Below are 17,473 nucleotides of genomic sequence, written 5' to 3'. Positions count from 1 at the left end.
AGTATCTATCTCAGAAAAGATCACCAGAAACTGGCAGCACTGAGGAAGGGAGCTAGGAAGCTGGAGGATGAAGACAGAAGAAATGTCACTTTATGTTCCGTGTATCTTCTGACTTTAAATTATTGAATGTGTTACCTAATCCAGAATTAATGTATATAATTACAATATTTTGATTAAGTTGGAAGAAGTGTTTGGCAGCATTGCAGAGCACCTGGGCCCAAGTTGTGGGAAATGCCTTAGGGCTTTTTAATCACGGCAGGAGGAAAGGGCTGCCTCCCATCTGTCACTCACTGCAGTCAGGAACCAAGTCACAGCATCACTCTGGTAAGATAAAAGAGGCACCGAGGGGACAGAAGGAAACAAAATCAGTTTTGAGTCACATATGTTTCATGGGTATTTATAAAAGGCTGAGGCAGCTCCTTCCTAAATTTGAATTAATGTCACAAGAGAATCATTTCAGGAAGTGTGAGTTCCTCTCTTCAAACTTTTTGGGACCATCCCACTCTGGTATGAATCGCATAGAGCCAAGTTCATTCACAGGGAACATCTGTGTGGGGAGAAGTCGGGGGGACGGGGAGCACAATGAAGAAACCATCTGACATTGAACTTTGATACCATTGTCTTTTTTCCCAGCTTCCCTTGGGACATCCATTTGTTTGGCTGTATGGGAAGGAAGGTCTATAAAATGTTTGTGGTTATTTCAGTTTATTGATACAACATGTAAAACTGGCCATTTGGAAAAGGAGCTTCCCTGAGATATGCATTCTTTGTGAATGTTTGTCTTCCAGAAGCTTCACAGAGTTGTTGGAAGGTGGCTTTGTGATTTCTGTTTCCTTGTGGCTTCGAGTCCACCAAAATGATTTAAAAAAAAATAAAAAAGGTTTAGCTTTCAATATCACGTTTGTAATTATTTATCTTATCTCACAATAAATTACCTCTTTAAAATCTTACCATTACTTTTCTTACATTTTTATTAGCTTTTAACTACTAGTTAATATAGGAATACATTCTGGGGCGCCTGGGTGGCTCAGTCTGGTTAAGTGTCCAACTTCAGCTCAGGTCACGGTCTTGCAGTTTGTGAGTTCGAGCCCCACGTCGGGCTCTGTGCTGACAGCTCAGAGCCTGCAACCTGCTTTGGATTCTGTCTCCCTCTCTCTGACCCTTCCCCACTCATGCTCTGTCTCTCTCTGTCTCTCTCTCTCTCTCTGTGTCTCTCTTTCTTTCTCAAAAAATGAATAAACATTAAAAAATTTTTAATTAAAGGGGCGCCTGGGTGGCTTAGTCGGTTAAGCGTCCGACTTTCACTTAGGTCATGATCTCACGGTTTGTGGGTTTGAGCCCCGCGTCGGGCTCTGTGCTGACTGCCAGCTCAGAGCCTGAAGCCTGTTTCAGTCTGTGACTCCCTCTCTCTCTGACCCTCCCCCGCTCATGCTGTCTCTCTCTCTCTCTCCTAGAAATAAATAAAACATTAAAAAAAATTAAAAAGAAAAAAAGAAAATATTTAAAAAAAAATTTTTAATTAAAAAAGTAGTATATTCTAATTTTTTTAAAAAAATTAGAGTGTTTCAGATAAAGTTTTGGTTCTCTTTAATCATTTTCCATAATGCTAATTTAATTGGTCCCAACTATGGCTGGCAAATAATTACTTTATCACAGTGCTTCTAATATGCAGCAAAGTATGAGAATCACTTGTATAACTGATATAGGACCCCAATATTTTTGGAAATTCAACCCCTTGAAATGATGGGAAATACATATTTTTAAAAATACAATAAATTGATTTTCATTCTTTTTAAAAACTTTTTAACATTTATTTATTATTGAGAAACAGAGAAACACAGCATGGAAGGTGCACAGAGAGGGTGAGACACAGAATCTGAAGCAGGCTCCAGGCTCTGAGCTGTCAGCACACAGCCCGACACAGGGCTTGAACTCACAAACCAGGAGATCATGACTTGACCCGAGGTTGGACACTTAACTGACTGAGCCACCCAGGTGTCCCTGGTTTTCATTCTTTAAATGAAGGATGAATTTATCTCTCAAGATAGATTGTATTTCAGCAGAAACACTTCAGTGAACTTTTGGACTGTGTAAATAAAAAGGCAATAGGCAATCCTGAATAGAGTCTGGGGACAATGAGACCCTAAACTCACCATATAAAAGTTGTCATTGTTGTGGGCATGTTGCACCTCTGTTAATTATTAAGATGTGGCTGGAGGCTTGGGATTGAGGAAGAACTGACAGAAGAAGTTTCTTGGCTAGAAAAAGAGAGGGCTGTTAAAGACCCTGGTGAAAGAGTCAGGCTGAGACTCTTAAGTTCTGCGTTGCCCAACACGGTAGCCACCAACCATACATGGTTATTTAATTTTAAATTTAAGTGAATTGAAGTGAAATCAAAAGTTAAGTTCCTCAGTCATGCTAGCCACATTTCAAGTGCTCAGTAGCCACATATAACTAGTGGTTACCCATGTTGGATGTAAATGTAGAATATCTCCCTCACTAAAGAAAGCTCTATGGCACCGTGATACTCTAGAAAAAATTTTATGTGCTCTTACCTAGTAGCTAGTTTTAAATGTTCATTCATGAAATGTAATCACTTGTTTTAGTACTAAGCCTTCAACTAAGTTTTAAAGACATGAAAAGACATTTTTCCAAAAAAGACATCAGATGGCTAATAGACACATGAAAAAATCCCCAACATCACTCATCATCAGGGAAATACAAATCAAAACCACAATGAGATACTACTTCACACCGGTCAGAATGCCTAAAATTAACAACTCAGGCAACAACAGATGTTGGTGAGGATACAGAGAAAGAAGAACCCTTTTGCACTCGTGGTGGGAATGCAAACTGGTGCAGCCACTCTGGAAAACAGTATGGAGGTTCCTCAAAAAATTCAAAATAGAACTACTCCAGAATGCAGGAACTGCACTACTAGATATTTATCCAAAGGATACAGGTGTGTTGTTTTGAAGGGGCACATGCACCCCAATGTTTATAGCAGCGCTATCACCAATAGCCAAAGAATGGAAACAGCCCAAATGTCTACTGACTGATGAATGGATAAAGAAGATGTGGTATATATACACAATAACATATAATGGAATATTACTCGGCAATCCCAGAGAATGAAATCTTGCCATTGGCAACAACGTGGATGGAACCAGAGAGTATTACGCTAAGTGAAGCAAGTCAGAGAAAGACAAATATATGATTTCACTCATATGTGGGATTTAAGATACAAACAGATTAACATAAGGGAAGGAAAAATAATATAAAAACAAAGAGGGAGACAAACCATAAGAGACTCTTAAATACAGAGAACAAACAAGGTTGCTGACAAGGTGTTGGGTGGGGGGATGGGCTAAACGGGCGAGCGGCATTAAGGAGGACACTTGATGGGATTAGCACTGGTAAGTGATTAATGAACCCCTAAATTCTATTCCTGTGATCATTATTACACTGTATGTTAACTAACTTGGATTTAAATTTAAAAAAGTAATAATAACAGCTAATATTCATTGAATACTTATGTATTGGTCAGTTTTTCTTGGTTGCAGACAGCGCATTTCACTCTTGTTAATTTAAGCACAAAGAAATTTATTGAAGGGTATGGAGATCTCACAGACTCATTAGGAAAGTTAAGAAATACACTCTAGAGGGGCGCCTGGGTGGCTTAATCGGTGAAGCATCCGACTTTGGCTCAGGTCATGATCTCACAGTCCATGGGTTTGAGACCCTCATCAGGCTCTGTGCTGACAGCTCAGAGCCTGGAGGCTGCTTCAGATTCTGTGTCTCCCTCTCTCTCTGCCCCTCTCCTGCTCGCTTTCTGTCTTTCTCTCTCTCTCAAAACAAAATAAAGACATAAAAAATTTTTTAAAAAGAAAAAGAAATATGCCCTAGACTAAACATCCAGGAATGACTTCCAAAATTATACTGGAGAACAGGGTTGACAAGCAAGCTGCAGCCTCGGCCACCATCCAGAAGACTCAGAACTACTAAGCTGCCACCATCAGCTGCTGGCCCCAGAGTAATGCTGCCTTTGGCATGATCAGTACCAAGAAAATGGACGCTTCACACCTGCCTCTCCTTCCACCTAGTTCACAGCTCTCCCTCTACAGAACTCCACAGAGTTCACATTTGTCTCACACAAATGGCATCTAAGTCACAAACAAAATCAGACCCACAAGGGAGTTTGAGCGATGCACTAAGTGTTCAGCTTCCCAGCCTCTGCAGTTCAGAAAGCAAGCTAGAAAGGAATTGGAATGGATTTTGAGAGAACCAGTCTAAAGTATCTGCCACAACTCACCATGTGCCAAGTCCAGTAAACATGCCTGATCTCATTTCATTCCTATAAGAATTCAGTGAGGAAGCCCTATAATCATCCCCATTTAACAGATGAGGACACTGTGGTAAATGGCGGGCCTCAAAGGATGATCTTAGTTGTGCTTTTCAAGTTAAAGGAGCTCTCTGTCCACTCTTTTAAAGAACTAAAAGAGGCATGGAAGGGACAGTTGCCTGGAGAAGCCAGGATGGAAGATGACAACCCACAAGAATAAAGCAGCAGTCCCAAGGTGACAAAGGACAGCCAGAATGAATTTGAGAACTCAGGAGTGCTGCCAGATTCATGCCAGACTCGAGTCCCTGCTCTCTCCACAAGTCCATGCTGCCCCCAATGGGAAGAACCAGAACTCACCCCCACATGACAAAGACTAAGAATACTTTTCTGGTTACATTTCAACAGCCCCAGTTATATCTGTGACACAGAGCACAGTGCAAAGTAAAGAACTCAGTAGGGAAGGCTTCCAGACGGAGGTGAGTTTTCAGTCAGTTTTAGAGGAGAGAAGTGTTAGCTTACGTACAGCTGTCAGAAGGTACAGGGTTTCAGATGAAAGAACTCGTGTGTCTCATGCCAAGACTCAGGACTGAAAGGGGCAGCCACTGTAAAAGTGGCTTAAAAGTAAAAGCCATTTACTTTACATATCAAAGTAATGCCCTTGCCTGAGGAGGAAGGAGGTGGGTCAGTGTTTAGGAGAAAACAATAAAGAAGCTGGTTGGGAAGGGAACTGACTGTAGGATAAAATCACATGAAACCCTACCTATGACTATAGTTATATTAAAATATTAATAGGGTAAGTATTGAAATTCAATTTGGAGCAAAATTAAAATCTCAGGGAGTGGGGCCTCGAAATTTTCCAAAACTCCAAGTGGATTTGTCTTGATTTGCCTGTCACAGTGGCTGTTCCCGGTCCCACGTTTCCTTCCCTGTGAAAAAGCCCAAGCTTCTGGTGCATGGGGGCTGGGACCCCTTTGCCAAGTCATTCTTTCCAGGAGACATTTTGGTAGGATAAAAAGATAACCATGTCAGATGGAAGAATAAATCTCAAGGAAATGGGTCGCTTGGAGCTGGGAGATTCAGAATAATTTGAGAAACCAGCACCACCATCTCAGAAATGCAGTAGGATGCATGTTTCTTATTTTGCGTAAGCTTTATGAAACAATATTATTAACTAATATTGTTCTATATCCTAACAAGTCGTTTCATCTGCTAGGTCTTAAGCTAAGCAATTTAATATTGCTTTTTAAAAAAAAATTGTTTTAATGGTTTTATTTATTTCTAGGAGAGAGAGAGAGACAGCGTGAGCAGGGGAGGGTCAGAGAGAGAGGGAGTCACAGACTGAAACAGGCTCCAGGCTCCAAGCTGGCAGTCAGCACAGAGCCCGACGCGGGGCTCGAACCCACAAACCGCGAGATCATGACCTAAGTGAAAGTCGGACGCTTAACCGACTAAGCCACCCAGGAGCCCCGCAATTTAATATTGCTTTAAATGACTTAACCCTCACAACAATTATCTATACTAGAGGCAATTAATATTCCTATTTTACCAGTGAGGAAACTGAGGCTTAAGAGGTCCAACAACTAAAAAATGGACCCTGGAACCCATGGATTTAGCCACTCTGCTTTGCTGCCTTGATTTCTTCGTTCGTATTTGTGTTCCCTATTACTTTTCACATGTTATGTTTGGTTACTCATTGGCTCTTCACTCCTCCAAAAACTAGAATTTTCTTAAATGTGATGATTAAGTCTAATTCACCTCTTTACACCCTCACCCTCAATACCTGGCAAAGACTAGCTAGCACACAATAACATAACAACCATTCACTTTATGTACAATGACTCTTGCAGATAGTCACAGCTTCTGGATAACAAGTTGATGATGTGAGTCCTCTCATTTCATGTAGTGCCATGGTCAAGTGTGAGGGTCTTGGAGTCAGAAAGTTACAGGTTTGAATCCTGCCTCAGCCACTTATTAGTGGTGTAACTTTGGACAAATGTTAAAAGAAAAAAGTTTTGGGGCACCTGGGTGGCTCAGTCAGTTGAGTATCCAACTCTTGATTTCGGGTCAGATCACGATCCCAGGGTCATGGGATCAGCTCCCATGTTGGACTCCATGCTGAGTGTGGAGACTGCTTAAGATTCTCTCTTCCTCTCTCTCACTCTCCCTCACTTTCTCCCTCTGCCTCTCTCCCCAGCTCGAGTTCTCTCTTTCAAAAAAAAAAGTTTATAATTTATAAAGGGTTATCTAAAAAGAGCACTGCTCTTGGGTCATGAAGAGATAGTGGGGAAGTTAATGATTCAGATGCTTAGAAATATATGTGTGTGTACAGGCACATGAAAAGATGCTCAACATCCCTAATCATCAGGGAAATGCAAATAAAAACCATAATAAGATATCACCTCACTCCCATCAGAATGGCTATTATCAAAAAGATAAGAAATAGCAAGTGTTGGCGAGGCTATGGAGAAAAGGGGACCCTTGTGTGCTGATGGTGGGAATGTAAATTAGTGCAGTCACTATGGAAAACAGTATGGGGGTTCCTCAAAAAATTAAAAACAGAACTACTGTATAATCCAGCAATCACAATTCTTGTTATTTATCTGGGAAAAAGAGAAAACACTAGTTTGTAAAGACATATGTACCTCTAAGTTCTCTGCAGCACTGTATACCATAGCCAAGATTTGGAAGCAACCTAAATGTCCATTGGTAGATGAATAGATAAAGAACATGCAGGACATAGATGCAAAGGAATATTACTCAGCCACAAAAAGAATGAAATCTTGCCATTTGTGACACAAGTGGACCCAGAGGGTATTATGCTAAGTGAAATTTCTCAGAATAAGACAAAAATATTGTATGATTTCACCTATATGTGGAATCCAAAAAAAGCAAGACAAACAAATAAAACGAACCAGAAACAGATTCATAGATACAGAGAACAAACTGTTAGTCACCCGAGGGCTGTGGGGTGTGGGAATGGACGAAATAGGGGAAGGAGATTAAGAAGTGCAAACTTCCAGCATAGGGAATATAGAAAATAATAGTGTAACAACTTTGTATGGTGACAGATGGTAACTAGACTTATTGTGGTGACCATTTGCGATACATATAAATATTGAATCACTATGTTGTATACCTGAAACTTATACGATATTGTATTTCAGTTATTCTGTAATAAAAAACATGTACCTGATAAAAGTGGTACACAGGCGGGTTCACAGAGGAGCTCAGTGTCTCTCAAGAGTAGCCAGCAGCCTGCTGACCCTCTCAGCTCGTCCTACTGAGAAAGATGGAGAAGCAAGAACAGGGAATTGCTGTGGTTAAATGTTAACTTGTGTTTATTTCTCTACAACTGCCTGCTGTTTAATTTGGCCAACCCAGTGAAGATTCTTTGGTAAGCCTGTGTGTAATTTCCAAACACCAGACCTACGACCTTTACACACATGCTAAACATTTATAGAGTGGAAGAGTTCTCCTTTTTCTCCATCAGTGAATTGAATAAATACCAACATCCTCCCCTCCCCCCCCAAAAAAAGTATTCTGTGATCTACACTAAAGATAAATTGGTAATAATTCATCCTGATCAGCAAAGGGTTGTAAAGCAGATTCTTTGATAAGCCAATTAATTCCAGAAGGCACTGGGGCTTATTTCTTCCCAATACTGATTTATATTCTCAAAGCCACAAAATGTTAGGGCTGGAAAGAAACCTTTTAAGATTATCTCGTCAAGCCTTCTGATTTTAATGGGTGAGAAAACCGTGCACTCCAGAGAGGAAAGGTTTAGTTTCACAGACAAATGTTAATAAAGAAAGAATCATATAGAAAATGTTTTGTCATAACAATTCCTACAGCACTGTGGTTATTGCTTTTTGTTCCTTTTATAATCTGGTGATCCAAATACAGTACTTGGGCCTGGACTTGGAAATCTGTGGACACTAATCCTCAGTTTTGTGCTGACGTCAGAGATATTTGAGAATCACTGCTGCCCCCTGCTGGAAATTTAAAGCCTCACAGGTTCTCAAGGTTCTATGGAATTTTTTAACAATCAAAAAAATTCTAAAAGTAGTATTTCCGTAAGTTAGTAAGCTTAAATTTTTTCATTTTATTTATTTTAGAGAGGTGTATAGAGAAAACATATGCATGCAAGTGGGGGAGGAACAGAGTGGGGGGGGAGAGAGAGAGAGATGGAGAGAGAGGGAAAGGAAAAAAGAGAGGGCGGGGCAGAGAGACAGAATCCCAAGCAGGCTCCACACTCAGTGCAGAGCTGTGGCAGGGCTGGATCCCACAACCCTGGGACCATGACCTGAGCAGAAGTCAAGAGTGAGATGCTCAACTGACTGTGTCACCCAAGTGCCTCACGTTAGCAAGTTTAAATAGAATGGAAGGGTATAATATTTTCCAGTGATACTTGCCATTAATAATTTTATTGAACATTCTTCCATATTTTTTACTTATATATTTGTATATGTCTGCACACATGTACATAATTTTATAGATACATAAAATTATATAGATACAGATATAAATAGATTTTATATATATAAAATTTTATAGATACAGGAAAATGCTATATGTAGTGTTTTATAGCTTATTTTTTCTTTATTTTGGATATTTAAAAACTTCCTAAAATTTTTTTAGAAATATATCTCGAACGTTTTTTAAAAAGTAATCTCAAGGCGCCTGGGTGGCTCTGTCAGTTAAGCGTCCGACTTCGGCTCAGGTCATGATCTCATGGTTCATGGGTTCGAGCCCCGCATCAGGCTCTGTGCTGACAGCTAGCTCAGAGCCTGGAGCCTGTTTCAGTCTGTGACTCCCTCTCTTTCTGACCCTCCCCTGCTCGCGCTGTCTCTCTCTCAGAAATAAATAAAACATTTAAAAATAATAATAAAAATAAAAAGTAATCTCTATGCCCAATGTGAGGCTTGAACTCACAACCCAGATATCAAGAGTTACATGCTCTTTCAAATGGGCCAGCCAGGCACCCCCAGGTGCTCCTGTCTTGAATAACTTTTTTTTTTTTTTTTTTTTTTTTTTAAAGAGAGAAAAGGCATACCTGCAAGAGAGGGGAAGGGGCAAAGAAAGAGAATCCTAAGCAGGCTTCACACTCAGGACAGAGCTCAATGCAGGGCTTGCTCCCACAACCCTGGGATCATGACCTGAGCCCAAATCAAGAGTCAGACTCTCGACCTACTGAGCCACCCAGGTGCCCCTTGAACATCTTTTCAAAGCAATATATGGACAACCTCATTCTTTTTTTATGGGAGAATAATATTCCATTGCTTGGATGGACCATAAATTACTCATTCAGTCCTCTTTTGATAGACTAAAATGTAATCTCTAACAGCAGGGAATTTACTATTTTGTTGTTACTCACTGCCGTCTCTAGTAATGAGAATAATACTCAATAAAGTTTGCTTAGTAAGTAAATGGACATTTTCCTAGTTTTAAGAATTTCTGTTTAAAAATGCTGCCTTGACTACCTTTGTGCCTGTATTCTTGGGCATTGGGTAAAGCCTAGAAGAAAGTACGGGTTCAAAGGCATGTAAATTTTAAGTTTTGACAGATACTGCCAAATTATTACCTTTGATGAAGAATGGATCCAGATGTTTAATAATTCTATCATTCCCATGACTGACTTGGCATCAAAACCAGGAGCTCCCAGAGAATTAATAAAACGTAACTCTTTTCTGCACATCCCTTTTCTGCTCTAATTCAGTAGTGGAGTGGCACAGGAATATTTAACATGCCCTGCCACCCTCCCTCCCCCCTGCCCTCCCGCTGTGATTCCCATCCACACTCAGAACTAGCAAGAGCCACATAATCTACCCATGTCTTGCTACACTGCAGCAGATGGGAATGTGCTCCTATATCCTAATCTTCATGTGGTAACTCATTTGTTATTCACCTGATGCTTATCGAGTGCCTACTGTGTGTAAGACCCTATGCTCTCTCAACCACAGCAAGATCGTATAGGGGGTGTGGTACGGATTTCGCCACTGCCATGGGTGGTGGTGCTGGGGGCAAATGGGTGAGTTTGTTGGTATCCGTGTTGGCTGGGGTTTGGGGAGGGAGCAGTGTGTGGGTGAAACTCGGGAATCCTGCAGCACTACAGTGGCAGAAATTTTTTAAAGGCACAGCCCTGCCCTCAGTGACATGTATGTGTGTCTAACAAACATGGAGCCAGCGCAACTTCTAGGTCTTCTTAGGCAAGTGCTACTGAGGGTCGCCATAAGCCGAGGTGTGGGTGGGGCACAGTCTTTTCCCTCTGGGCCCTTCTAAGCCAGATAAAATATGCAGATGCAACACACGTGGGAAATGTGCCATGGACAGCCAACAGATGGCAGTCATAAAAAGAGATGACAGATTCCACCGTCATTCACGACCCACCCAAATGTCACGTCCTCTGGGCTCTTTCCCTGGCAGTTCCTGCCCCAAGCAGGTGTTGTTTTCATGTACTCCATGGCAGTTAAAATATAACAACAGAAAAAAAAAATAAAGCACCAAAAACCAAACTACTACTACTTTCTCTGAGGCTTACTGTATCAGAATTTCTAACCACATTGCTGCATGACCCCATTTTATTCTCCCAACAGTGTAGGGAACTCAGAGAAATTAAAAAAAACAGATAAAGGCCACACAACTCGTCTAGTAGATTGATCTTCACATCCCTCTTGTTTGCACATCTCATCAGATAATTTTGAAAAATTATGTATCCTTAGAAACAGACATCTAGGTCTGAAATTCATCTATGGCCACTTAATTTATAACAAAGGAGGCATTACAGAGAGCAGAACTTTTTTTTTTTTTTTTTGAGAGAGAGAGTTAGTTGGGGAGAGTGGCAGAAGGAGAAAGAGAGAGAACCTTAAGCAGAATCCACACTCAGCAAGGATCCCAATGCAGGCTTCAATCCTACAACTCTGGGACCATGACACGAGCTAAAATCAAGAGTTAGATGCTCAGCTGACTGAGCTGCCCAGGTACCCCAGGATTGTTTACTAAATGGTGCTAGAATAGCTAGATACCCATATGGGACACACAACATCAAATCCAGGTGGATAAAAGACAAATGTGAAAGACCAAAATCTACAGCTTTTTAGAATATATGAAAATATCTTCTTGGCTTCTGAATAGGAAAGGATTTATTAAACAAGCCACTTACTGTGCTCAAGATAAAGGAAAAGCATGATAAATAAAGAGAATGATTCAATTACACTAAAGTTACACATCGTGGCTCACAAATACACTACATGGTATAATAGATAAACGGCAGAGTAAAGGAAGGTGATTGCAAAAATATAACCATATGTGCCTCCACTATGGCAAAGCTGGGCAAAGGCAACAGTGTTGACTGACATAACTTCTCTGGAAAACAGTTTGGCATCCTTTTTGTACAAATGTTATACAGTTGCCCCTTGAACAACATGGGTGGTTTGATTGAATTGTACAGGTCCACTTCTACATGGATAGACACTTTATATTTTTTATCATTTTCTTTTCTTTATTTTTAGTAAGTTCTACACCCAGTGTGAGGCTGGAACTCACAACGCTGAGATCAAGATTCACACGCTCTACTGACTGAACCCACCATGGGCCCCTTCTCTTATAATGTTCTTTTTTTTTTTAATGTTTTATTTATTTCTAGGAGAGAGAGAGAGACAGCGTGAGCAGGGGAGGGTCAGAGAGAGGGAGACACAGACTCCAAAACAGTCTCCAGGCTCTGAGCTGGCAGTCAGCACAGAACCCGACGTGGGGCTCAAACCCACGAACTGCAAGATCATGACCTAAGCGAAAGTCGGACGCTTAACCGACTAAGCCACCCAGGTGCCCCTCTCTTATAATGTTCTTAATAACACTGACTTTTCTCTAGTTTATTTTATTGTAAGAATATAGTATATAATGTACATAACATACAAAATATGTGTTCATCAACTTTATCAGTGAGACTTCTGGTCAACAGTAGTTAAGCTTTGGGAGAGTCAAAAGTTACATGCAGATTTTTTACTGCATGGGGGTCAGTGTCTCCAACTTCTGCAGTGTTCAAGTGTAGTTCACAATTAAAAAGAAAAAGAAAAGAAACCACTGCCTAAAAATGTGTATCTCCTTCCACATTTTATCTTTTATTTTATTTATCTTTTATTTGTTTTATGTTTTTCATTTTATTTTTGAGAGAGAGACAGAGTGCTGGTGAGGGAGGGGCAGGGAGAGAGGGATACACAGAATCTGAAGCAGACTCAAGGCTCTGTGCAGACATGGGGCTCAAACTCATGGACCAAGAGATCATGACCTGAGCCAAAGTCAGAAGCCCAACTGAGTGAGTAACCCAGGCGTCTCTCTCCCTCCACATTTTAAAGTTTACATCTAAAAGTTTCCCTCTTAGGGCGCCTCGGTGGCTCATTCAGTTAAGTGTCTGACTTCAGCTCAGGTCATGATCTCATGGTTTGTGAGTTTAAGCCCCATGTTGGGCTCTGGGCTGAAAGCCCAGAGCCTGGAGCGTGCTTCAGATTCTGTCTCTCTCTCTCTCTCTGCCCCTCCCCCATTTTGTTCTCTCTCTCTGTCTCTCTCTCTCACCCTATCTCTCAAAAATAAACATTAAAAAAATTTTAAGTTTCCAACTTATTTACTTTTTCTTTAATTGAACAACAATGCTTGTAGCAGCCTTATTTTTAATTGCCCTAAATAGGAAACAACCCCAATATCTATGAATGACTAACTAAATTGTATGTAAATTTCATACAATAGAACTGTATGTAAATTTCATACAATAGAACACTACTCAGCAATAAAAAGGAATGACATGGATGAATCTCAAAAACACTGTTATGCCAATGAAGTCAGATGCAAATATGAAATTTGGAAACAGACAAAACTGAGATGTTTGAAATCAAAACAGTGGTTGGTGGATGAGGAGTGACTTGAAGGGGGCATCAGGGAACATTGTGGGGTGATTCATCATACATTTAACTAGATGCAAAAGATGTACTGTCTGGCACATTATGGATCTTAACATTTAAAAATAAAACTGTGATATCACTGCCATAAATACATCCAGTGAAATATAAGTACCATACTGACTCGATATCCACCATCATCCATTTAAAAAATAAAATATATATGGGCAAGCCCTTCTGGAAAGTCATTCATTTTTTTTTAATGATTTATTTATTTATTTATTATTATTATTTTTTTTTACAAATAGTTTATTGTCAAATTAGTTTCCACATAACACTCAGTGCTCATCCCCACAAGTGTCCTCCTCCATGCCCATCGCCCCCTCTCCCCCACATCCATCAGTCCTCAGTTTTTGTCAGCATTCAAGAGTCTCTCATGGTTTGCCTCTCTCCCTCTCAGGAACATTCATTTTAAATCATTCTTTTTCTCCTTGAAATCCACGTGTCCCAGCAAATATTACTCTAATGTAACATGTTTTTATGTTTGAAAGTCCCTTATTCATCATCTATTTCTTTGCAGCAACATATGACCATATATTTACTTTTTTACATTAAAATTTTAATAGTTTATTTATTTTGAGAGAGACAGAGCACGAGTGGGGGAGGGACAGAGAGAGAGAGGGAGACACAGAACGGAAACAGGCTCCAAGCTCTGAGCTGTCAGCACAGAACCTGACGCGGGGCTTGCACCCACGAACTGCGACATCATGACCCAAGCTGAAGTTGGATGTTTAACCGACTGAGCCACCCAAGCATCCCACATTTTAAAATCTTTAAAAATGTGCTATTACCACAAGGCTTTAAATATTAATTTTCCTTAGGCTTAAGCTAACATTATCAGTTATACACTAATAATATTGATCAAAGCAGCATAAAATTATGTCAATGGAAAACTAATCTCTTAATGAAATGAATGAAGGAGTAGTTAATGGGACCTATATATATATATAATTCCAGCTTGAAGACCACCAGTTTAGAATGTGCTGGAGATGGAATTCTATGTCTGACTCCCAGCCTAGATTCAACTACTCCATACAATCCTAATTTAGTCTTTATCACTTGGACCTAAAACGACCATTTTAGGGGCTCCTGGGTGGCTCAATCGGTTAAACATCCAAACAGCTCATGATCCACCTTCAGCTCAGGTCATGATCACATGGTAAGTGGTTTCCAGCCCCTCGTTGGGCTCTGTGCTGACAGTTCAGAGCCTGGAGCCTGTTTCAGATTCTGTATCTCCCTCTCTCTCTGATCCTCCCCTGCTCACACACTCTCTCTCTCAGAAATAAATAAAACATTAAAAAAAATTTTTTTTAAACCGACCATTTTAGGAATATTTATTTCCTGTTTAGAGGATGGTGAGCAGCTTCCATCTAGACCTTGAAATCCTTCAGGGAAAAATTAGTGTTTTATCTATATTTGTGGCCCTAGAACCTGCTAAGCTTCCACTTACAAAGCAGTCCTCAAAAATGTAGAGCAAATGCCTATGGAGGACTAGACCATTTTTTTCCTATGATCTCAGAGCATACTACCTAAAACATCTTACATAAGACTGGAAATGTCCTGTCCTAGACTGGAAGTTACAAGGTTCTGAAGCTTTTCTGAGCCCCTTTTATGAGTCAGGTGTCATGCTAAGGCTTCATTAGGATAACATTTATTGGTAATCTTTTCCCTCTTCTCACTGTAGAAAATTAGGAAAATATAGAAAAGTCTAAGGAAGAAAATATTTGATTTATATTAATTCCAGGTTAATATAAATCAATCTGGATTGAAAATCAGACTCAGACAACAAAAAAGAAAAATAAAATAAAGTAAAATAGGACTCAGACATAAATTCTTTATAACATCTTGGGCAAGTCAACCTCCTGGAGCCTCAGTTTATTCATCTAGAAAAATGGCATAATAATACCTTTTTTGGTAGGATTTTGATGAAGATTAAGTGAAATAAACAGCATTTATTTACCCTGGCATAATAAGTGAAAAATAGTAAATGTTAACCAAAAAATGTACATGATTATAACTTCCATAAATTTGTGGTCACATTATATGTTTCTACTCTTTTTCTCTTCTTATACCTTGAGCAAAAAATCATCTTTGGGTACATAATTCTTTATTTTATTTGTTTGTTGTGTATGGGAGGGGCATAATTTTTATCACAGAGTAAGATTCCTTACTATAAACACACCAGGACTTATTTAATAATCTTATTTTTGGATCTTTCTAGTCCTAATTTTTTTGTACACTGTAAGTAACGCTGAGATGAAAATTCTTGCACTTAAAGCTTGATGCACTTGTACAATTATTTGTATAGAATGAATTTCTAAACAATAGAAGTGCTATGGCTTTTGCTGGGGTTTGTTTTTTGGCTTTTGTTTTGTTGTTGTTATTGTTGATGTTGTTTGTTTTGTTTTGTTTCCCTGGATTGTTCTCTGGAAAGGTTTTATAGATTTACAATTTCGCCAGCACTGGCCAAAAGTACTTGTTTCACAGCACCCTCCCTGACACGGGGTATAATTATTTTTTTAACCTTACCAATTTAACTGACACGTATGAGGCATTGTTTACAGGCCTTATCTCATTTCATCTTCACAACAGTCCTGTGAAGTGTCCATCTGACAGACTGTCCTCTTTAACAGGTAGGGGGAAACAAGACTACTAGAGGCTAAGTTCTTACTCAAGCCAGTAAATTATTAGGCCAGGATAAGCCTGTTGATCAATAACTTGCTGACTGTAGCTTTTCCCCTATACCACACTGCCTCCTGCTGGCGTCCAGACAGGGGCGGGGGGCGGGGGGGAAGCACTGCAGCTCCTCAAAGCAGAATCCTTAGATAAGAGTTGGATAATTGTGGCCGGTAAAGAAGAGTGGTGTTGGGATAACCATATTATGGTGGGACTTTGAAAAATGAGGAGAAAATTCAATAAGGTTTACATTTAATGTTTACACATTCTATATAAGTTATACCTTAATTTAAAAAAAAAAGGAAAAATGAGAATTTTGATAGAGAAGAGGAAGACTTTTCAGACAGACACTCGGTGAGTTCATAAAAATATCTTATGCTTACTGAGCCCAAACAATGAGCCAAGCCTTCCGTAAATGGCACTGAAAATAGTAATTCACTTAATTTTCATACAATCCCATGAGGCACATCTGTTATTTGTGCTTGACAGATAATATAACAGAGGTAGATAGATGGTTAAGTAATTTGCCATGTGTTAAGTAATTTGGTAGCTTATGGGGCTAACAAGTGGAAGATTCAGAATTTGAGGTAGGTAAATTTACTCCTGATTAAGGCAGGCAGGCTGGGATGTCAGAGTAGCCAAAATCACAAAGATCTGTCAGATTTAGAGGCGTCTTCCTATTCTGGAATGTCCACAACGCAGAAACTTTGAAAGACCAGGATACTATACAAATTGAGGTCTATGTATAACTAATTCAAGGGTCTAGCATGTGATTTCTCAACCTCAGTGATGCTGCCACTTGCCCACCTGGGTCATCCTTCAGTGGTCCCAACCTAGGTCTTTGCTGGTACTAATCCAGTGGGTCACGTAGAAGAGGCTTTGAAGCTCAACCAGTTGCTGGGCCTCTCAGGGACGGGGCACACCACTCACCACAACTGGGATTTCTCTATTTGGTACAGGTACTGGGTGGTAAATTCCAAGAGCATCAAAGACACCTATTGATGAGCCACATCCCATATCCCCACTTTCTTCCTACACTGACTCCAGGCCCACTCAGTCCTCTGGAATTACTCCTTGCCCATTCATTTCCCCTGGCTGTGGAAGATAGGGACAATGAAGTTTCCAGTGAAGAAATGGGGAATGGACCCTCCAAGGTCTATGTGGCAAGGTGAGGGCTGAAAGTGGATTTAGAACTGGAGTTGGACAAGAAGAGAACCTGGAGAAGGAGAGAGGGATCATGATTTTATGAAGTCCTTTCCAGGCCAATCTACAAGGACAGAAAGGGAAAAAAAGAACTCAGGGAAGGTATCTTGTGCAGTTATAAAATTATGTAGTCATCTATTCTGTACCTAGAAAATCATGACACAAATACATAAGAACTGGGAGGTAGTCCTAAGAATGTCTCTATTTCGGTAAATACAGTTTGCTGGTGTGCATGAAATTACATTTCAGTAATATAATTTGCTGGTGGTATGGTTTTTAAGTGTGTATCAAAAGGCTTCTTCAT

This window comes from Hyaena hyaena, unplaced genomic scaffold (assembly GCF_003009895.1).
Source record: "Hyaena hyaena isolate Hyena2069 unplaced genomic scaffold, ASM300989v1 scaffold_18, whole genome shotgun sequence".
NCBI lineage: Eukaryota > Metazoa > Chordata > Mammalia > Carnivora > Hyaenidae > Hyaena > Hyaena hyaena.
This window is presented reverse-complemented; position numbering follows the sequence as displayed.